This window comes from Carettochelys insculpta, chromosome 7 (assembly GCF_033958435.1).
Source record: "Carettochelys insculpta isolate YL-2023 chromosome 7, ASM3395843v1, whole genome shotgun sequence".
Taxonomy (NCBI): Eukaryota; Metazoa; Chordata; order Testudines; family Carettochelyidae; genus Carettochelys; species Carettochelys insculpta.
Window position 1 is genome coordinate 26698539 of NC_134143.1, and position 24407 is coordinate 26722945.

Below are 24407 nucleotides of genomic sequence, written 5' to 3' on the forward strand. Positions count from 1 at the left end.
ACACCAGGCGGTGTGGGTTGGATGTGCATACAAGCTAGCCTCTGACACCCTCCCTCACCCCCAGCCAGTTTCCAGTGAGGTTAAAAGGCTAAAAAGATATACAAGACCATGGATTTTGTCAATGGATCCTGTGTCCACAAGACTGAAGAGTTACAGGTTGTGATGTGGGATCCCTATAACCTCCACCAAGAAACTACTTGAAACATGAGCGTATATGAGTGCCTGAGTGACAAAGCGAGTAGCACTGCTCCCAGTGTTAAGTTTAACAACATAGTAGCCTAATACTTAACAACCATCGTTCCCTTCACTCACTTCCATGCTCAGATCAATACTCAAGTTCAAGTGCCAGTAATTACAGGTACACCACCACCTGGAGGAACACAGGTAATTTATAAAAAAAATCATAAAAATAGAACAAACAATATATAGATGAAATATCGGAGACAGACTTGCAGAAACACCATGTGCACGCTCGCAAATAAATGTGCTGGTGCAGTGGCTGCACACACATCTTGTCATTTGCGCACACAGAAAGGGAAAGTTGTGAGCTTGACTGTCCATCTATAGGAACAATTACCTGATAGGCTGATCTGTGAAAGAGTTCTGAGAGCCATTACCTGATCCAGCACTCTGATCACTCCCTCAGGTATGGAGACTATTTAAAAACACAGGAAAAATATGCAAAAGGAGGAGGGGCCAGCAGAACTCATGGGAAACTAAGCCTCTGCATTATGAGGTTGCATCCTTTTCTCCCTGGAGAAAGGGCTGTGGGTTGAAAGACACCGAGGGTAGAAGTGCTGCTCAGAGATTGTGGCTACATCTACATGAGACGATTTTTCTGGCAAAACTGGGCTTTATCAAAAAAACCAATAGAGCATCTACACGCAAAAAGACAAAGCTCAGCACATCCACAGGCAGCATTGAGCCTCTCTGCATTCAGGTATAACGCCTCTCTCAACAGTTTGCTGTCGACAAAACAGACACGTAGACACTTCAGGACAGGACTTCTGGTTTGCTGGGCAACCCTGTTTTCAGAGCTTCTGGTCAGCCAGTCTGTCAAGAGACGCCCGGGCAGTCTGGCTGTTCTCTGTCGACAGAGCAGATTGCTCTTTCAATCTGTTTTTATATGTAAATGCAATCTGTCGACAACAGTTTTACCGGGAAATCCATTCAGACAGTCACTTCTGTTGACAGATGCTTCTCGTGTAGATGTAGCCTGTGAGAGGTATTCAACCTTATTTGTGATGTATCCTGGGTTAAGAGAGGACCCTGCCCTCTGGCAAGCTGCATGTTTATCTGAGCCCATAAATAAGCTTGTGTTCATAGTAACTGTGTGCATATTTTTAGGCACTGTGACATCTTTGAAAATGATCTCTGAAGCATCATAAAATATAGACACTTACCAGATTCTAAGTCATTAAGGGTCCACTCCAACAGTATGTACTCAAGCAGAACTTCCATTTTTGACAGTAGAATAAAAGTCACAAGCGCTGTCCTGAAATGCGGAAGGTAAGAGTGAGCAGTCTGTAGTTTTTCATACTGGCAGAGAATAGTTTAGCTCTTTTCTTGTTTATTTATAACTTTCTACTTCTAAGGCATTCTGACAATATGAATTTGCTGACAGAACAGTACCATTTCATTTGCTGTGTTTCTACTTAGGCAAATTTGTTAAGGCCCGTCTGTTTAGAAGCATGTTATGTATGTGGGGTGAAGGTGTATGGGGAAATACAGATAATTTTCATTTTACAAGAAGCTTATAAAATCATGGTTATTTTTAAGAATTCTTAAATACATCAAAGAGCTTCTGCTACTGCACAATACAAACACTGCATTTGTTTAATTTTCACTCTGGTACAATACTATGAGAGCAATTTATGTGGCAAAATGAGAAAAAACAGAATTCATTACACATTAATGTGTTTGTGAACAGGGATGGTCATTTGTTTTTGTTGTGTTTTGTTTTTCTTTTTGTGTAGCATTTCTGTTCATGTAGACAAGGAAAAGTTTGTTGCTATTGTCATATATGACAAAGTTGTCATTTGTAAATTGACATAGCTGTAAGGGTAACTTTCTTACAAAAAATAATAAAGGTCTAGAAAAACCTGAGCAAGTTTAGTCTTAAGAAGGGTGATTGAGGAACCTGACAAGGCTTCAAATGTGTTAAAGGATATTATAAAGACAACATGACCAGTTGTTGTCTTTACCCCTTGAAAGTTGGGCAGAAAGTAACTGTCTTAACTGAAGAAGGGAAATTAGGTTTGACATTCAGCAATTCTTTCTAACTGAAAAGACAGTTAAACACTAAAATAGGTTTCTAAGGGAGGTTGTGCCATCCCTGTTATTGCAAGTTTCTAAGAATTGGTTCGACAAATATCTGTCAGACATAGCCTTAGATTGTGTATGTACTAAACACAGAAGTCAAGCGCTGATACACAATTTTAGCTATGTCAATTGATGTAGCTAAAATCAACTTATCAGTAGTCAACTTCAAGGTCTGTCTATACAGAAGAAAGTCAAAGGGAGCATTTCTCCTGTTGATCTTCCTTAATCCTCATCACTTATGAGGAGTTTTGGAGTCAACTTTGATCCCAGGAAGTACTGTTTCACACATGCACAATAAAAGCCCCAGAAGATGAACCATGAGTGGGTCAATCTTCTGTGGTAGTATAGCTCTAGCTTAAGTATTCCTGGTCCTGCCTCAGCACTGGGGAGCTGAATTAGACAACCTTTCAAGATTCCTTACAGTTCTATGCCTACCTATGGTACAAATAAAAAGATTTAAAGACATGTAGGTGGTATATTTGAGAATAGATGGGAACCATATTTCTAAATGTGGAATTATATTTCTAAATGGTGTAGAGAATATTTCCATGGGAAGACTGTCCTGAAAAAGGTTAACATTTTATATGTTTATCTGAAGAAAAGTGGAGCAATCCCCTATTTTCATCATTTTGGGAAACATGATGAAGCTTTGGCAGGAAAAGATGGACAGCAATGTCCATTTGCTGCATCAGTGTGGAATCTGAACCTAAATGCAAAAGACATTTACACAAGTACTCCCCTTTGCAGAGATGGGGCCCTTATTATTTTTAAAAAATATCAAAATTACTGTGCCTGTCCATATACACATATGAATAGAAAATAGAAAATTGTATGGGCAGCCTTTGTTCCACAACCAGGCATCAGTGTTTAGAAGTCAGCATGTCACTTGAGGTCTGGCTGGCCCAGATTCATCAGCTTTGTTGCTGTGAGATCCATTGGAACAAAAGTGATTTTGGTAAACTGGGAACCTTATTTCTTAAAAACTGAAGAATTGATTACTGCTAAATGTATTTCTTGGAGGTTTAAATTCGTCTCTTTATAATAGTGAATTATGCTTCATCTGGATACATGTTTGAGTTAGCCCACTGCATACAAAAGGCAGGAAGACTAATTCTAATGATTAACTTTTCTGTTATTACAGTTTTGTTCAAATTACTTGAAATATATTCTTCTTCAGAGATGAGCTGTGTGACTGCTTACAATTTATTAACCCCATTTAGTCAAGTCTTGGTTCATTCATTTTGTTACCAATGTTCTTGTTGAGGCAATTTATGGTAATTTTAGATCTATGGATTTCTATAATAATAATGATGATGATGATGATGATGCCAGATCCTTCATTTGGTTAACCACAAACTTTTGCTACATTCTTTTTTTACCACTGTGTTCTGGGCCCCTAATTCTGAAATAAAGTAAGTTTAATCAGGGATATTCAGCTCTCCCTACATGTCAATTTTTCAGCTACAGAATTTTTGACATTTGTTGCTGTTACATCAATGGTTTAAATACTTACTATACTTGGCAGTTTTATGAACAATTATAGTTTGTCAAATAGGGAAGTTAGCGTTAATATGTGGAAATGTCTCAGTTGCAATCCTAAATACAGAAAAGATTAACAAATTTATGTCAGAACCCAGATTTTGTTGGCCTAAGTTGAATGTCTTAAACAGAAGGGCAACCCTTCCTAAATTTGGGAACTAGGATCCGGTCATCATTTGTATTCCCTTTTTAATAAAAAAAAAAAAAAAAAAGAAAGAAAGAGACACTTTTGGACCTGAGTGCTATTGATGATTTTACTGATCCACAAACACCAAAAGACGAAGATTAAAACACCTCAAAGTTTAAAAACTTACTTTTATGTTCAAAACTAACCACTTACTGAGAAATTGGTCTGGAAGTCTCATAAGCAAAAACATGTACTAAAATATTGTGTTCAGATACACAAACTTTTATGGGGTGCCCTGTGCATTTCTAAGAAAACAACTTGACTTTTAAAAGATTTTGGGGAACATTCCTTACAAAGTGTCTACATCATGTTAATAATTTCCAGACACCTTCATCAATTACATAACTTTTGATTATTGTACCAGCAAACTCTAGACCTCTACAGGTGAGCCAAGAAGCTTCTCCACAATATATTCAACCCTTGAACTTCAAGTCATTCTTCCATAGCCATGTCTACACTACAGTGATCTTTCGGAAGATGATCTTCTGGAAGGTCTTCTTTGGAAAGAGCACATCTACACACAAAAAAACAGATCAAAAGAGAACCTGATCTTTCAAAAGAGAGCATCCACAAAGCCCCCACTCTTTCGAAAGACAGGGCCAGGGATCGAAAAATTTGGCACCACGGAAACTGCTCTTTCGAACAAAAGGCCCTAGAGCATGTATACACACACTTTTTGCCAAAAGAACCTTTCAGAAAAAGGTGCTCTTCTTCATTTGGGAGAAGAAGAGGCCTTCCAGAAGAAGCACCATGTTCTTTCAAAAGAAAGTCAAAGGAGAGCATTTTGTGTGGACGCCCCACTTGTTCTTTTGGAAGAGGGCCTGCTTTTCCAAAACGACTTCCAAGTGTAGACGCGGCCTATTAGTTTTAGCTTAGTTTGTGTTTGGTTTAGGTCCTGTGTTGCAACATTAAAGCATTACAGTTGTAACCTGAGTAATTGGTTGAGGTGTATCCAGCAACGTGAGTTGAAATTCTGGGTGATGCAAAAAAATCAGACCAGATGATCACAATGTTTTCTTCTGGCTTTAAATCTGTTAATTTCCACCACAAATGTGCACCAAAGAGCTGTAGCAAGTCATTTTATTTAAAATCTAATGGAAAATCATTAATCCAGGGATTTTCAAAGATGGTCTGGGTAATAATATTTAAAATCTAAAATTAAGTACAGTTTTATTTTTCTGCTAGTTTACATTCTACAAAGTACAACAAGCCAGAATGCTAACATGAAAATTGTACTTACTAGTATTGCCTTACTATATCATCTGTCCAATATCCGTGTGTCTGGATCGACAAGTGTATCTTCAGTTTAAAACACTAAAAAAGACAGGGCACAAGGTAGTCTTAACAGAAATTAGAAAATGGAAAAGAAGATTGCTTATCTGTGAACATAGATGGTATGAGCAACAGCCTTACCTTGGGAGGAAATTAAGTACAGGCAAAAGCATCAATTACGTGGCACAGAGCTCTTATTATATGGCATTCTGATTACCTTAAATTATATTTTTTAACAGACATCCATATTTATTTTTGCTTCTAAAATAGGAGAAGTACCTTTCAAGCACTGATGTCAGCCAGCCTCATCAATTGTTCCTCTTAATGGCTCAACTGCCACTATAGCCCCAAATGCTATAAAAGAACATAGTACTCAATACACAAAGGGGACTGAAGCATATATACATGGAGTATGTCTTATACAGCACCGTAATTGATATTGATTTTGTGCAGGAGTGGGCTCCTGCCTCATTTGCTGAGTTTTATTTTAAAAGAGAAAAATGAAGACATCATGATTCATCTGGGAAATGAAATTGTTGGTATTTTTTAAATTTGTGGTAAATTTTAGTGCTCATGAAATGGGCTGGACAGGCCTGGAGAATGAAAATCCTCTCTCTACAAAAGATCTGCAATGCAGACAGCAGCAGACCAAGCTTCCCTTCTGTCCTGCCATTGCACTTTAAACATTAACCATACAGGGCCAATTGTAGGGCTGACAAAGTTGGTCAACTGCCTCTTCCATTCAGTCCTTTTTCTCCCTTCAGAGACAATCAGTATTGATGGCGAGCAGCGCCAGTTGTGACGACGCTTCCATGATGGATGCTGGTTCACGAGAAATTGGACTGAATCTTGAGTTCATTTAATAAGCCATTTAATAGCCAACAATGTTACCTGTTCAGTGGCTTGGATCACATTGAAATGGCAATTGAGTATTCTCTGTCTTCTCTTGTATAGCTAGTTAACCTTTGTTCTACCTTTTTGGTGCTTTCATTATTATGCAACTTTTTAGTAGCTGTCACAGAAGTCGTGGATTCCATTATTTTTCTGGTTTTAATAATGACAACCTGTGAGATTTCTAAACCTGAATGAGATATGTCCACTGAGCATTGACAGCGAGACCAATATTTCGAAGGAGGAAGTAGAAAGACCAGTGAAATAACTAAAGAAAAACAAGAGCCCTGGAAATGATAAGATCATGGGAGAGATGATTAAATATGGTGAAGTATGATTCAGGAAATACACTGACTATGTATTATAGCTTGGAAAGAAGGGAAGGAACCTAAGAAATGGACAAGATCCATGCTAGTGACAATACACAAGAAAGGAAGCCCATTGGAGTGCAAGAACTACAGAAAGATTGCCCCAATGAATCATCTAGGCAAAGGGCTGGTGATGATACTGATGAAGAGACTAAGATCGCAAATATAAGAACATCTAGCAGAGAAGCAAGTGGAGTTCAGGAAAGATAGAAGTACCATACAGCAGATATTAGCACAAAGACTGATAGCAGAGAAACCTCAACAAAGAACAAGAACATCTACACTTAGTTCATCGATTTTCAGAAAGCATTTGACAGCATAGATGGGAAAGTGACTTGGGCAGTACTGGAGTCATATAGAGCAGAGAGCAGATTGATAGAGTTGTTGAAGGGTATCAATGACAATGCGGAGGCAGCAGTGAGAACATAAAGAGAGTTGGGAAATTGGTTTAGAATGAGTAGAGGTATGAGACAAGCAGATCTAATATCGCTGAATATCTTCATCATGCATCTAGAGAGAGTGATAGACAAGATCAAGGAAGAAGTAGGAGGTATATCTGTGCATGGGATAAGAATTAACAACTTGAGGTGTGTGGATGATATATTTAGTACTGAGGAAGATGAGGAGAAGCTAGCGAAAAGGGTGCAGGTGCTAAATGAGGACGGGAACTGGTACGGACTGAATATGAAGATCGATAAAAATACTAGTAGTTGGAGATAAGGAAATAGGAAGGAAGATCAGTGTAGATGGGATTGACTTAGAGAATGCAGAGAAGTCTACATATCTGGGGAGTGTGGCAGATCACAGACTGCAGCTGACAGGTGCCTAGGGGAGGGAGAACATTTTGGGCATTGGAGAAGTACGTTTTTGTTCCCTTTGTAAGTTCACAGAGGGCGCAGTCCTGCAGGCTGCATAAGCAGCTGGAACTCAAAGGACAGTCAGCATCAGGCCATAATTCAAGCACCTGGGACCAATGTAGGTCTTCAGGCTTTCTATAAAAAGCTTTCCCCAGGCACCAGGAAGAGGAGGGGCATGGTGCTCATAGAGAAGGAGGCTGGAGGTGTGGAGAGTGGACCAGACCAGACCCCAGAACAGCACAGCAGGAAAAGACCCCAGAGGGTAGTGGTGGGTGAAGAGGCCCAGGGAAAGGGAGCTGTCATGGGGAAGAGGCAAAAAGCTCCACTGGTCCCCTCCTCCCCTAGGGTCCCTGGGCTAGAGTCCAGGGCAGTGGGTGGGACTGGACTCCCCACACCACTCTCCCTGGTAGGGCCAGCCAACTGGGGTAGGGCAGGAGCAGCTTGAGGCTGGTGGAGAAGGACTTGCTCCAGACCAAATTCAGACTGGCCTGTGATGAAAATGGCTTGGTAAAGGGAGACCCTTGCCTTCAGGAAGTCCCATGGCAACGAAGCGGGCCTTCCAGAGTCTCTGAGGCCCACAAGGAGCCACGCAGAGGCACAGGACCCTTTAGGGACAGTTGAGGGGTCCATCACAGGGGCAACATAACATATGATCTAGCCTGTAAGAGGGAAATAGCAGCTAAAATAATGAAAGCAAGAATGAGTTTGAAGGCAATGGATAAGATCTGGAAAAGCAAAGCAATTAGTTTAGGAATGAAGCTGAGCATCTTGAAAAAGTGTATTCAGCAGCATATTGTACAGATGTGAGACATGGGTGATAATGAAAGATTCAAAGAGAAGAATATTGGCATTTGAGACGAGTTGTTATAGAAAGATCCTGAGAATAGATGGATGCAGACGGTCACCAATGAAGAATTATACAGGAAGATACAGCCGAAAGAGAACCTACTGCAGAAGGTTATACAATGCAAGTTATAGCTATTCTGGAATGTTTGTAAAATGAACAATAAACGAAATACCAAGACCCTGGTATTTGGCATAATGGATGATTCAGATAGGAGAGACAGACCTCACAGAGAATGGGTAGATGATACAATAGACTGGTGCAGAGCTAGTCTACAGAAGCTAAACCACTCTCCACTGGACAGGGAAAGATGGAAGGAAATAGCGAGGGAGGCATCAGACACCAACGGCCACTGAGCCCATGGTTGATGATGATGTGAGATTTCTGAGCGGGTTGGAGGATGTGATGATGAATAGTTCATAATTTCCCCTGAGTGCAGCCCACTTAAAAACTGAGCTGCATGGGACACTAAGGCTGTGTCTATACTAGCAAGTTCTTTCTGAAAATCAGGCCCTTTTTCGAAAGAACATGAGTATATCCACACACAAAGGCCGTGTCTACACTAGCCCCCTCCTTTTGGAGGTGGCATGTTAATAAGGGATTTTGGCAGATGCTAATGAGGCACTACTATGAATATCCAGCACCTCATTAGCCTAATGGTATCTGCTAATGATTTGAAAGTGCTGCTTTCCAAACGCATGTTGGCAGTGTAGACAGGGGCCTTTTGAAAGGACTCCCATCCACACAGGTGGCGTGCATTTCGAAAGCGGCACTTTCAAATCATGCACAGCCAGCATTATGCTAATGAAGTACTGCATATTTATATTAATGCCTCGTTCGCATCTGCTGAAATCCCTCATTAACATGCTCCCTCCGACTCTTTTGATCCACCATTTTGTGCGTGAACATGCTCCTTCAAAAGAAGATCTTCTGAAAAAGATCTCCCAGTAGATCATCTTTCAAAAGATTGCTGTAGTGTAGATGCGGCCAAAGGGTATGTCTGCCTTTAGCCTTATTCCGAAATAAGCTATTTCAGAATAACTATTCAGAAATAGTTTATTTCAAATAATGCTGCTACGCACAAAAATGCATTTCAAAGTAGCACTTAGCTTTTCCAAAATACATTGTCTCAACACAGTGGCTACATCTACACTACCATTCCTCTTTCGAAAGAGACATGCAAATGAAGGAAATCTAAATTGCAAATGAGGCACAGATTACATATCTGGTACCTGATTTACAAATTCTTCTTTTGAAAGAGCTTCTTTTCAAAAAAAAAAAAAAAAAAAAGCATAGATGCCAGCTCTTTTGAAAGTAATCCTCATCTTCGAAAGACCCCCTCGTCCTAAAAAAAAAATTAGGAAGAAGGGTTCCTTTGAAGATGGGGATTACCTGCCTTACTTGCATGTACCTTGCATCAGTTTTCTGCACTGTCCCCACAGCGGGAGGTCAACAGGAGAACCTCTCTCATCAACTTCCCTAACTCCTCTTCCTTACTCTTTATTGCAAGGAATACCAGGGTCAACAGCAATGTCCTGAACATTCAATTAAACATGGCCCTACTCAGCACTAAATTGAGCCCCAGAAGATCGACTGTCAGTGCACCTACCCAGTGGTAAGTATAGACTAGCCCTAAGTTTGTTGAGTTCAGTACAGCTGCTGCAGTTTGCTACCACACACTGCACTTGATTCACCCTTATCTTGCACCTTGTGTAGTCCCATACAGAAAAAAGGAAGCATAAAGTGAGCATAAGATGGTATCAGCCTGACCTGGGAGTGCTTTACACTCCCCTTGTACTGACATAAATAATAACAGGAGGTGCAGGACTATCGCAAATCTGACCCACTGAGTTCTCCCAGGATCTGTTTAATTTAGATCAAGTTCTTAGAGAACCTTGGCCTCACCTCCTCTTTAGAGTCTTAAACTAGAAGAGACTTTACTTTTGTTCTTTCCTGTTGCTATTTTTTCTTGAGTTAAAATAAAATAATTTTAGATTAAAAGTGTCTGATTGTTTTTTGTGTATGAAAATATTACAGGGCTCTGGTAATACCGATGACATAGAAAAGTATAGTCTCTAGGGGGCAAGATGATGTGTGTATATATAAGATGGAAGAGATACAGAGATTTAATTTCCTACAAACTAATTCTCTACAAGCTGCATAAACATTTTTTATAAACAAACATTTTACAGATAATTTTGGTAGGTTTTTCTTCTTTGAAATATTGAGAAAAAAACAAAAATGATATTTTTCTGTCTGGAAGCTTCAGCCAATATTCAAAGAACCGATATCTTCCTTTTTACCTTCAGCAGTAGATTTTCCTCACAAACTCAAATGTAAAATCAATGTAAATAAACTTGCAAAGAAGCAGACTAGCAAGCCTGGATATTACTAAGGAGTCTAGTTTTTTACAGCAACAAAGGGTCCTGTGGCACCTTATAGACTAACAGAAAAGTTTTGAGCATGAGCTTTCGTGAGCACAGACTCACTTCATCAGATGCTGGTCTCGGAAATCTGCAGGGCCAGGTATAAATAAGCCAGAGCAAGGGTGGGGATAACAAGGTTAGTTTTTTACAGTAGGTCACCGCCCTCCACACAAACATAGCAACCGCCTGTCAAAAGTAGGCCACCCTTTCTGGATCTAACGTGTCTGTCAGTATAGTACTGCAATGTCCTAACTACTAGCATTTCCATTTTAAACCCCTCATTTTAGACGTTTATAATTCAGATGTCAAAATGTCTTAAACTGAAATTTTGCAAAGGAAAGAAAATCAACATCACCAATTTGATGGATTGCATTATTTTGGCAAAATTTCAGAACAAGGAATCATACACAAATAATCACTGTTAAAAGGCAACATTGTTGTCCTACTTAAGGGTCTGATAATGCTACTTAAGATTTTCAAAAGTATCTTGTCCTATTGGAAAACAAATGAATGGGACATGGGCTTCTATTTCACTTAGGCTATGGCCACATAGCCAAGTTATTTTGAGATAACAGCTGTCATTTCAAACTAACTTTGCTGCCATCTACACTATGCACATTCTATTTTGAAATACTTTCAAAATAGTGGATGCACTATTTCAAAATTGGTAAGCCTCACTGCAGGAGGACTAGCACCTCTTTCCAAATAAGTGCTATTCCCTTTCTTAATAGCACCTATTTCAAAAGAGTTATTTCAAAATAGGCGCTTTTGCAAAATAAGTGCTATGTTCGCAGACTATGTATTTGGAAATACATTTTTCTGTGTTGCAGCTCTATTTTGGAATTGCTATTCCAGAAGAGCTTATTTTGAAATAAAATGGCTGTGTATATACATCCTTAGACCCTTTTGAAAAGTTTGCCTGTCTTTTAACAGTGATTCTCTATTATTTGTTTTTCTTCATTGCACTATTTACTGTCATTATACTGTATGTGTATGTGGATTGTGTGTGTGGTTTTTTTTAAGTTAGCATGACCCTTTTCTAATATTCTAATGCCATGTATCAAAGTATAAAACTATACAATATCAAAAGAATGGCTGTGTTTATAGCTACATCTATTTCAAAATAATGCTCTCTATGAGTTATGGCAAAAGAATTAGACACATAGTCTCAATGACTTTGTGATAGGGTGGCTAAACCCCACACCAGGCTACAAAAGTTGGGGGATTTTTGGGGCTCAGCCAGCCCCATCCCTCCACACCTGCAGAAAACGCATCATCTGCTGAAGGACAGGGAATTAGTTTATTTGGATGGCACAGCTGGAAGTGAGCAGACCTGCAGCCAACACAACAGGGAAGCCAAAGGCTCTGATGCAACTGGGAAGACCCACCCTTAGAGACAACCAGAGAGGGAAGCATCCTGTGACCTTGCACAGTGGTAACCTGGTCTTACTTATTTTGGTATGGATTGCCTCACCAAGAGAAACCCTTGGATTAGGCTGACTGAGGTTGGGCAGTGTTGGAGATGACAAGAAGAAGAGGCCCAGGAAGGGCAGTCATAGCCAACTATGGTTGCCAGACCACAGGTAGCCTAAAGGACCATGAGATGGAGCCTGATGTAGCGAGAGGGTCTGAGATCCCCTCTGCACAACCCTTTTGGCAGTCAAGGGTTGTAGCCATGACTGCTATACTGTGGTCCTAAACCCAGGCCCCAATGGTAGGGACTGTTACAGACTTGACTTAGATTAGAGAAAACCAAGAACAAAAGTAGCAACTCTGCAAGGCACAGAAGATATCCATGTGTATGTCTGTGCATGTATACAGCCTCAGCACCCATGCACCTCACCCTGGCTACCAGTCTGCAGCGAAGAGAGATCTTAGAGATTTAAAGATGCAATACAAGGAAAACAGAGGCACAAAAGTAATGTAGCAAAATACCTCCCTCCCCACCCTGCCCATTTTTTCCTATAAATCCTTTTCTGCTCTCAAAAATTCACTTTGGAGTAAATCTCATTTATAAAATTACAGCTCAGGAGTTATTCTATCTAGTTTAAAATTGTGTGCGCGCATGTGTGAATGCATGTGTGTGTGTGTGTGTGTGTAAGCGCACACGCCTCAATCTTTCCATATTTATATAGGCACTTGTAGAAAAATACATCTGATAAGCAGTTAATTATCTGCATGAACTACCTTTCCAAATTTCAATACAACAAAAGCATTTTAAAGAGCCAAGACTGGAAGATTCACTGTCTGACGCCTGTCCAACTTAACTAGGGACCCACACATCTACAACCAAAGCCCATTTATGGACCTTGTGAGGGCAATCAAATCTGGGATGGGTTTATGGTGACTGGCCTCAATGAGACCCAATTACCCTTAAGACAGACATCCTTGCATATTTGGGAAGGACACCTTACTAAGTGATGGAAGTAGGCACCAAATCAAACTCAACACGTCCAGGTGAATGGGTATGGCAGGGGCATTGCAGACTTGTTATTGCCCAGGTGCCAGCATGCATCAAATTGCCTAAAATGTCATAGTTCAAATAGAAGAACTATGTGGTATGAAACAAATAAGGCAATTAATGAAGAATTTTCTTTTTAAAGGCATTGTTTACAATTTTGACTTATGTTACTCATCTTCAGCAAATGCTCGAGTTTCACTTCTAGTACAATTGTATCAGTCTCTTGCTTCAAGCCTCTCTCTGGCATTCCTGCTACTTAATTTGTTTTCCTTTGGAGTCATATATTTAGCCAACTACTGTGCTTTTGCAAATTGTTGAAATACTGGCAACAAACATCATACTGAAGTATTTTAGTGAGTCACATAGAGCGCCCTTTGCAGTTTTCATTGCATGGCAAATGCCAAATCTATGTTTAATTCCTATTTGCTTTAATGATTTCATATTTTATACCACCAGTTACTGACTACTGAGATAATAAAGTTGAGGAAGTCTATGGTTAAAAACAGTTATTTGATATTATTCAGAAAAACATCTGACACAGATCTCTGCCATTATTCCTTTGGTATAGGAAGCTCATGCAAGAAGGCAGAGGAATGTTGTCTGGGTAATAATAAAACAAGGTGGATATAAAATTAACTGTCAAATAGGAAACATTGAGTCAAGGGTGTTACAATAAAATATGGAGAGATTAAGTAGGATCCCAATGGGATCTGCACTGGGACAAGTGTTATTCAGCTTATTTATTTAGTGTCACTATTTATTCTACATTATTTATTAGGGAAATATGTGAATTTGACAGTGATTTGTGAATGGCATGGTGCTGGAAGGTATATCAAACACAGAAGCCATAGATGGTAAATACAGATGCTTTAGAGAACATTGGAGATTTGTCAGAACAATGCAAGTTGAGATTTTGTAAAAAGAAGGGTCATATACTACACTTAGGAAACAACTAATAAACAGAAGCTATATCTACACTAGAGTGATCTGCCGATAGAAGTTGCTGTCAGAAAAGCTCTTCTAACAAAACTTCTGTTGACAGATTGCAGCCACACACAGACTGCCCAGACACTTCCTTGACAGAATGACCAACTGGAAGCATAGCAGACAGGGTTACCTGGTGACCAAGAAGCCCTGTCTGTCGACAGTGGGCCCTCCCCGTGTGTCCACACGGCTTTTTTGTTGACTGATTCTGTCGAGAAAGGTGTTTTGCCTAATAGGGGAGAGGCAGAAGGTTGTCAACAAAAGTGCTGAGTTCTGTCAACAGTATGTTGACAGAATTTATTTTTAGTGTTGACACTCCTCAGTTTTGTCGACAAAACTCTCTAGTGTAGACGTAGCCACTGGCTGCTCTGCACTAGCATGGTCTGTCAACAGAAGTTGCTGTCAGAAGAGATCTTCCAACAAAACATCTGTCGACAAAAGATGTCCACACACATAAGTGGATCAAAAAAGCAATCTGCTTTGTTGACAGAGCCCAGACACTCTCTTGTCAGAACGGACGCCGGAACCTCATCAGACAGGGTCACATGGCCGGCAAGCCCTTCTGGGAGTCCCGGCCAGTCCCTTAAAGGGACTTCCCCCCCCCCGACACACACACACACACACACATACACACCTTCCCTGTCCATACTGAGGCTTGCCTACTCTGTTAGCATAGCTACCACAGGGCTCACACACTTTCTTTGAGAGCTTAAGCTTTCCAGATACCCATGGTGCCCGATCAGCCCCTGGGCTTGTGCTGGGCCCACTTCCAGTTGCTCGAGTTGCTGATCACCCTAATCATGGCTGTCCTCCACCTTCTCTGGAAGGATGCGCCTACCACTTGCATCAAGGAGTGTGCCCCAGAGCCCCACCCATGCCTGCCCCCCAGGTGACCAGGCAGGTCTGGAGGTACACCACCAGTTCCAACTGGTGAGACCAGCTGGCCATGGGGCAGAGGTACAACCAGCAGTGGCTCCAGAACTTCTGTATGAGGAAGGCCACCTTCCTGGACCTCTGCGCCTGGCTTGCCCCTGCCCTCCAGAGGGAGGACACTCAGCTGTGTGGGGGGTGGGGTTGGGGAGGGGGGAAGCCCCATCCCCAGGGGACTGTGCTGTCCCACCCTCACACATATCTGCTGCCAGTGGGGCAGCTGGTGGGGGGTGTGCCCAAGGACCCCTAGGGGGAAGGGGGATGAGAGAGGACAGAGGAGCCTGCTGGGGCCCAGGGACACCCACCCACATGTGTGTTTGGTCCCCTCCCTGTGCAGGTAGTGACGGCCAGCCACATGGTCCTGCTCCTTTAGCACATTTTTTAACACCTCTCATTCTTCCAGTCTAGACAAGCCCTCTTGGTCACAAAGCCTACTTATACTTTTATTCTGTCTTATAGCAGAACTGCTAACCTAACTGTACATAGGGCTGATGCCTCGCACACAGAGATAGCCTAAATTTCCCCATTACTAGTGATTTGGAGGTGGCCCAATAATTATGTACCCAATTTAAGAACCCTTGGAAAGCCCTGATTTTCAGGGGGTAAATGCTCACCACATTTTGCAAGTTAAGTCCCTTTAAGTGCCTTGTGCACTGAAAGTCTCTGGTTACTTTTGACAATTTAGGCCAATTGATTCCTAGCTGAATCTGAAGAACTATGTAAGAGGCATCATCCATATAAGTGCTCTCAAAGTCTTGGGTGCCAACAGTGAAGGACAATAGATTTCCTGAAGACCAAACTCTTGTATATACAGAGCCATCAAAAGGCTGTGTAAGAGTTGTTAAAAAGTTAACCATTCCAAGATGTGGCTGTTGGAAAAAGTCCAGAGAAGAGCACAAAAAGAAAAATATTAAAATGTCTGGAAAACATGACCTATGAGAAAAGACTGAGGGGAAAAAAACTGGGTCTGTTTAGTCTGTGAAGGAGAAGACAGGACAATGTAACAGTCCTCATGCCTGTAAAGAGTTGTTATGAAGAGGAGGGTGATAAATTGTTCTTACCCTCCAAAAAAAAGGACAAGAAATGATGGGCTTAAATTGCAGCAAAGGAGATTTAAATTAAGTGTCCTGATTATAAAGGTAGTTAACCATTGGAACAAGTTAATTAGGAGGACGTGAAATACGTATCCTTTGATGTTTTTAACAACAGGTTAAATATCTGTCAAGGATGGTTTATACAATACTTAGACCTGCCTCAATGCAGAGGATTGGACTAGATAACCTATCAAGGTCCTTAGGGTATGTCTATACAGTAGCCTTATTCTAACACACACATACAGAACCTATTTCAAAATAGACCCATAAGCACTATTCCCTGTCTTAACAGCACCTATTTTGAAATAGCAGTTACATCATATAGGCTACGTCTACACTATGGGAAAACTTCGAAATGGCCATGATAGTGGCCAACCTGGAGAATACTAATGAGGTGCTAAAATGAATATTCAGAGCCTCATTAGCATGCTGCCAGCTACAGCATGTCGAAAGTGCCACATTTCACTCATGTGCGGCTCGTCTACATGGGGGTCCAAAAGGCATGGCCAGCAGCATGCTAATGAGGCACTTAATATTCATTTCAGCACCTCATTTGTATTCTCCGATTTGGCCATTAGCATGGCCATTTCAAAGCTTTCCCCTAGAGTAGATGTAGCGACAGATGCTAGGTCAGTTATTTCGAAATAACAGCTGTTATTTGAAATAATTGTGCTGTATAGACCTACCCTTACAGTCCTTCATTTTTATGGGTCTATGTTATCAAGAGACCTGAGTACCTTGGTTTGAAATGGGAGCTCTATGTCATCAGATCACTAAACTCCAAAACGTGGAGATAGACAGAGGCATCATGAGGAAATTAATTAATAAAAAAAGTACACATCATCAAAACAATCCATGGTAATTAAAATAATGAGATTATTATATAGGAAAAAAGAAGTTGTCTGTTTGTGGTTTAACAAATTTTATCAAAATGATTAGTAGTAACAGTCATTGCATTGCACAGTCTGAGAGACCAAAATACTTAACCTTGAGGAAACAATGCCTATGTCCAATTAAGCCTTTAACGTTGCACATTGTAATACCCTGAGCTCATGGAGACTGCTTACATTTATGAAGTTATGTTACATATGTGAGTTTTTGCAGAATTAGGGACTTAATCCTAATACTACTGAAGCATTTTTTTCTCCAAATTCCAGCAATTGTAAATATTGTGGCTACTTTGAAAATCACATACAATCATTTCAGAGACTTTAAGGAAATTAAAGGGAAACCTGATAAACTTAAAATGTTCCCATCAGTCAACAGTAATTTTTTTTTGTTTCCAGTAACACAGAATAAGTAACAAGAAGCTCTAATACATTGAGTGAAATGGTAGTACAGCTTGAAACTCTCTGGTCTGGCACTCTCTGGTCTCTCAGCATCCATGGTCCACCAGAACCACAGATGTTTCCAGACCAGAGGGCTGGCCCAGAGAGCCCCAGCTGCCCAGAGCTGGTGTGGCTGGTGGGCTGGGAGCGGAGCCCTACTGGTGGCAGGGAGCCCCACCAGCAGCCCTGATGTGGGGAACCCAGTGGGGGGCAGGGAACCCTACAGTGGGGAGCTGGGCCTGAGCCAAGGAGCCCTGCCGGCAGCCCTGCAGTGGCAGGGAGCTTGGCTGGGGCCAGGGAGTCCTGCCCACGGCCCTGTGGTGGCAGGGAGCCAGTCCAAGCCAGGGAGCCCCACTGGCAGCTCCATGATAGGAAGCCCTGCTAGGAGTGGAGCACCTCCAAGCAACCTGGGGGTAAGGAGAGGGAGGTAGCCAGCAGGAGAATCCAGCCAGCAGTCAAATTGGGAGGCCTGACCTTCCCTAGTTCAGCAAATTCCCTTGTTCAGGACCACTCAAGTCCCAAGGTATCAGACCAGGAAGGCACAACCACTATACTAAAAAACCTCTCAGAACAACACAATTCACTATAAAATCTCTAACATTCTTCTCACTTATGTCTGGCCTCTTCGGTTCACGTCTGTTTTCCCAGCCTACAGTATGAAGCCAACAGATGTTAACATCAGTGATTATAATGTCTGGAATTTTTCCTTACCACACGAATCCTCAGGAGGGGAACATCTAGATGAGCATTACTAGCTGTACTTCCGTCCCCCCACCCCACTGTGGAATTCGTGCTTTCCCCTGTGACAGGACCAGTCCAGCATTTGACTCTCCCACTTCATTTTCCCCTTCTTGGAGTTCCCACCCTGCACCCACACATTTGTATGCCAATTAACACTCTTCCTCGAAGTCTGGTTAACTAAAAGATCACCATAGCTCAAATGTTCTCTTTAAGAATCCTGAAGAGTGACCTCTGTGGTGCTAAAGCAAAATAAACTGCACAAATGCCTGGAACATATGACCCAAGCTGATATCAAGAAATAGTTACCCACTCAAAATTCTGTCATTCACACAAACTGGGGCATCCACCCTTACTTGTTCCTAGGGCTCAGGTGTAACCTGTTCAATATAGGTACCCATCCTTACCCATGTCCAGGGCTCAGGCATAAACACACTAAGCTCACAAAGCTCGTTACTCATTCATTTCTTTTTTTTTGGGGGGGAGGGGACCTCTGTGCTATATAATTGTCAGTCTGTACTCAAAATACTATTGGCCTGAGGAAGAGGGTCTGTCCCACAAAAGCTCATCCCCTAATGCATTATTTTGTTAGTCTTTGGTGCTACAGGACTGCTGGTTTGTTTTGTTAGAATACAGACAAACACGGCTACCTCTCTGTTACCACTCCCAATAAGACACATGAACTTGCCTTAATGGCCAGTCAGGATCAGGTCCATCTGGGGACTCCAGTTTCAGCACAATGCCACTGGCACAGAGTTAAGGGCTGGCAGCTCTGATCTTGGAGCTGTGTCATGGAGTTGATTCCCAAAGAACTTCGTTTTGGACCCCAGTTTATACAGTGAAACCTGAGTCCCGTTTAGATATATCTTAACCTGCTATGGCATTATTTTAATGTGATTTAGATGGACTGCGAGTATGTGACTCCCTGCTTTACATCTAATAGCTACTGCTCTTTCAGCCTGGCTGCAGATGACAGTCCTAGGCTTCAGGCTTTCCAATATGGCTACAGAAAAAGGCCATATCCTTACAGTATGATGCTGCTTAAGGTTCAGCATGAGAATAAGCATGATGAAGCTGAATGGATAAGAGTATGCCTGATGAAGGCAGACCCCTTTCAGATACTGGCTGGAGAGGAAAGAGGCGAACTTATGACACATTGGAGTGCTGTAGGCCAGTGGTTTTCAACCAGTGTCCCATGACAACGGTCAAAAGACACCATGAAATTTCATCAATTTCCTCTCACTGTGGCTCATTGCTGAGCCACTGTGAGGGGAAATGCCAATTCTGCAGGACCCTGTTTGTGTCACATGGCAGCTGAAATACTGCTTCCCATCCAGAATGAGCTGGCGGGGAGCCTGTTCCCCACTCCCTGCTGTATGAATGGGTAGGGAGGGAGGGTGGATGTGGTTTTAATGCCACTTTCCTGGCTCTAATGGGCTGCTGGGGAGGGGATCCTGCTTTCAGTGGTTACTCGTTTATTCAACATCCCTAGCGTGGCATTGAGCAGCTTGTGAAAATGTGTCTGCTCGCTGTCTAAGACGGTGCATTCTGTGATGGATTTGAAACATCAATGGGTTTGAAATATCAACGCATTTGATCTTTGTTTAGCTTGTTGTAGGCACTACAGTGTTGCAAACCTTACTAGTAAGACTGTAGCCGTAGTAAATGTAACTTGCATGTAAGTAAATGTGATCTTTATGAGCAATCAATTCAGCTGAAAAAAGTGGGTGTGCCATGGAATTGTTTGTCTCGATGAAGTGTGCCGTGTTACTGAAAAGTTTGGGAACCACTGCTGTACGCAAAGTAAAGGTGGAAAAAGAACACACAAAAAGAACACTTTATTTTTCCGTTCTTTTCAGTTTTTGGGGGATTGGAGGATGTCCTGTGAGAACCTTAACTGCTATGAAGCATAGCACTTTAAATTTATATTAGCAAACAAAAATTAAATATAGTACAGTAAATAAGAAAATAGTTTAGTTCTAAATATTATACATTTATTTGTTCAACAAAAACATGAGTGGATTGCATAGTTAAGAACATATTTGAAGAAGTGAAAAATGGAACAAAAACCATAAAAATATACATAAAACAGTCCCATAGCACCTTAGAGACTATGAAATTTATGCCATGAGATTTCTTAGGTAAGACCCATTTCATTGACATTTTTGTTTGACTTAGTAGTAATTCCAGGTATGAATTAAATATACATGTATTATGTGAATGTGGGAAGGTAAATGTATTGTTACAATTATTACAAGAAAAAGAATTACCTTTTTATAAATTATAAACAATTTACCTCTCTAGTGTCTTTGAAATGTACCCCTATTTATACATTGTACTCCGAAGGGAAAATGAGCATCACATAGGCCGTGTTTAGACTAGCCTCCAGTTTCGAGGGGGGCATGGTAATTAGGGTGTTGGGAGATTACTAATTAAGTGCTGCGGTGCTTATGCTACACTTCATTAGGCTAAATCTCCTGCATGGCAACTTCAAAGTGTGAAACTTCGAAGTGCCAGCTTGCATGTAGCCGCCGGTCAGCCATGGGTACTTCAAAGGTCCCATGCTACTTTACTCCTCAAACGTCTATCTTTCTTGAACCCAGCTTGCTTGTCCACTTGATGTTCTTCTATCTGTGACCTTAGTCTCTCTGTCAGTATCATCATCAACACTTTGCCTAGGTGACTTGTTAGGGCAATTATTCTGTAGGCCTTGAACTCCAGTGCACTTTCTTTCTTGTGTATTGTCACTAGCACGGATCTTGTCCATTCCTTAGGTGCCTTCCCTTCTTTCCACGCTATATTACATAGTCAGTGCATTCCCGGAATCATACTTTCTCTGCCATATTTAATTATCTCTCTCATGATCTTATTTCCAGGGCTCTTGTTCTTCAGTCATTTCTTTGCTCTTTCTGCTTCCTCCTTCAAAATACCGGTCTTGCTCTCAATGCTCTGTAGAGATCTCTTTCAGTTCTTCAAACAGTCTCTTGTCCATTGCTGCACAATCTTCTACCTGTTCATGAGCACCTCGCTTTTCTCATCTATGATCAGACATCAACAGGCACTGAGTTGTTGATGAGGATGATGAGGGGCAGCCCTGAGCTGCCAGCTTTTTTTTTTCTTGCTTTTTAAAGGGGTGCACTAAATTAGTGACAAATATTATTTGTAAATTAATTCTTCAACTAGTTAAATATACAAAATGAAGGAAAGGTATCTGGAGTTGATGGCACCACATCTTCTGCAGGCCCTAGGTAAGAAGGGAGGGGGCCTGACTCTGCATTCTGGAAGGTGTGGGCCCAAGAGCAGAAGGGGCGGAGCCAAAGGCAGTCAGTCCTCAACACTGCCTGGACCATGCTGCCATTGGGTCCCCTGCTCTTCCTTACAGCCACGGACAGCCAGAGCAGTCCTGTCAAGGTTTCAAAGCAATCTGGAGCTCTGGCTGCTGCTAGCAAAATAGCAGGGGCAGCAGCCAGAGCCCCAGGGCCCTTTGAAAGGCTGGAGCCAGTGACAAATGCCCCGTTTTGACCCTGCTCCCGTCAACGGGCCAGTCTCGAGCCTACCTACATTGGATTGTTGGTCAAAAGGACATGAAACAAGGAGCATTCTACCACAGGGTGAGCTTCCTGAAGAATTCACATTCTGCGGGGAAACATTGAACACCTGATGACTATGGACAAGAACAAGTTTAAGCTGGCTGTGGAAGCTCTTTCATTGGAGGTTTTCAAAAGGAGGTTGGATATCCATCTGTCTTGGATGGCACAGCACAACAAATCCTGCATCCTAGGGGGTTAGACTAGGTGACCCTTGTGCTGCCTTTTACCCTATAATTCTCTCAGAGCGGTGACAAAGGCATTCCCCTTTCCAAGAACAGAGCACCAAGTCAGCAATTGTTTGCAAACGCGTTCCCCTGTAGCACTCGTGCTACAAATGTTTTTAGATGAAACAAGGAAAAGTGACAATGGCAAACTGAGGAATTCCACTAGTTCTCATCAGGCATACTTATTCATTGCTCAATGAATCTCTAATATTCTATAGAGTTGTATGAACATTCCCAAAAGGAAACTGCACATGAGGAAAACAAGGTCATAAAGTCAGTAGAAATCCTAATAAATTAGCTTCTGGAATTATTCAAGAGGAACCTGCTGACTTTTTTTAATTAAGTTGAAATAATTGATAATCGACTTTAGTTGTCATAGCTCAGAGTTTTCTACCTGAGATCCAAAGCCAAATAAGCTGTTGTGTCACTGCTGCTCCCACTCCCTTATCATAAATGTCAATGTTGGTAGAGACCAGTTCAATTCATTTCATACAAGATCTACCACATAAAATTAAACTAAACCATGGAATAACTTTTGTCCACTGATCTAAAGGAGTTGACTACTCCATGAGCTCTCAACTGTTGATCACTGACAGGTATCAGGAGGTTGTGACCTGTCAGCCCTTCCCATAATGCTAAGGGGGAATTGTTTGATGGGAGAGGCTTCCCAGTATAGAAAATATAATGAAAGGGTGTCCTAGTATGTAAAAGATTGAAACCCACTAATCTGACTAATTTCTTGCAGACTAGTCATTTGTGACTCAGTGGCAGCCATTTATACATAGGATGGGCTTCAGCCTCTTCCAGTTAGAAGTGCAACAGACTGTAGCTTCCAGTAATTACAGTCATTTTTATAGAATAGCCTCTGAAACAGTTTCTCTCTAAGCAATTCTTGGCTGAAGTTATTCAGAAAGAGAATATTGTTGAAAATCATTCTTACCTACTTCAGCAAGCATGTTCTGTCCTACTACCTTCTGTAATCTAACAAAATGTTATTTTAAACTACTATCTGCCTTTTAGCAGTGTTTTCATTTAGATTTTCACTACTTTTTCTCCATCTGAAAAACAAAACAAAACACTCAACTTTTCCCAAACCACTGTCACCATGTGCTGGGTTCCATCCAGCATGAACTGTCTGATAAACTCTGAGTCAGCTACAGCCAGTGAGACACAGCTGTCTTGGCGCCAACACAATAACTTCCCCCAAATGCTTACTTGAACAATGTGATTTAAATAACCAGCCTGATCTGATATGTTTCCTGCATCAGTTTAAGGAAACTATATTTCACCTCCTGAAGTCCTAAGCTAGAGAAATATCATAAGGTCAGCATCCAAAACCAATTCAGACAGCAGTCCAAATAAACACCAATTAGAAAAACAGACATGTAGACAGGAAAATCCCTTCTGCGACTAGACATTCACTTTTGGTAGTATCATTCTCAGGAATTTAAGGCTCGTCTATTGCTTTGAAAAAAACTTGAAAAGCCAGCATCTCATAAAGGCATGAATTCTTCTATTGTTTAAAAATTTCCTTTGTGTAAATTATTCAGAAAACCTGGTAAAAAACCCACTAAGCTTTACCTATGGATTTATTTCCATTCTCCCTAAGAAATATCAGATGTATACACTAACTGTTGTGCAATAATGTTTGCTCTTTACCAAAGAACAAGAATGAAAAATCCACATAGGCAAATTGGTTCCCAAATAACAGTTTTTCCTAAGTGTGCACAAATTTGCAAAGACCCACAGCATGTATGCCTGCTTCACCAACACAAGCAAAATCTTAACTACTCTTCCATTTGGCGATTTTATTTCAACCACTGGACTTGCAACATTTTTATCCACCACCAAAAGGTGCAGCATTTTCAAACACTGGTCATATTTTGAAATCCTCCCATCCCAATTGATTGCATCACCCTCAAAAATGTCCACAAAATGTAAAATACTAAAGACTGATGAACATGGATAAAATTTGATACTTGCTCAAAGCATTTTGCAACACACACTGACTGCTCCTGTATGTCCCAACAGTCCCCGCCTTTTAGGAGTCCTAGTATGCTGTTTACATTAAGAGATACCCTTTACACAAAAGTATAAAAATGTACCCTGCAGCAAACCCTATCCGTACACAATATATACAGTATAGAAAAAATAAAACAGAACAGATTAAGGAGCAGGATTTGGATCCCATTAGTTCCATAACATTCACAAAGTCATATCGTAGATACACCAGTATCTCCTAAAAATCAGAGCAGCCAGCACTCTCCCTTTGAAATCCATAATTTAAGTGAGGGAACCAAATCTAGCAATAAAAAAGACACAGGGCTTGTCTACACCACCTCCCTACTTCGA

At 41.2% G+C, this 24407-nt stretch overlaps 1 long non-coding RNA gene across 3 annotated transcripts in view; it reads left to right on the forward strand.

Annotated features, from left to right (window-relative positions):
• The first annotated feature begins 1423 nt into the window (after positions 1 to 1423).
• The window catches only part of LOC142016067 (uncharacterized), a 54056-nt gene continuing 31072 nt past the window's right edge, over positions 1424 to 24407 (forward strand). For all 3 annotated transcript variants that reach the window (XR_012646284.1, XR_012646282.1, XR_012646283.1), the window contains exon 1: positions 1424 to 1509. This is a non-coding gene — a long non-coding RNA (uncharacterized LOC142016067). The remainder of the gene's footprint in view (positions 1510 to 24407) is intronic.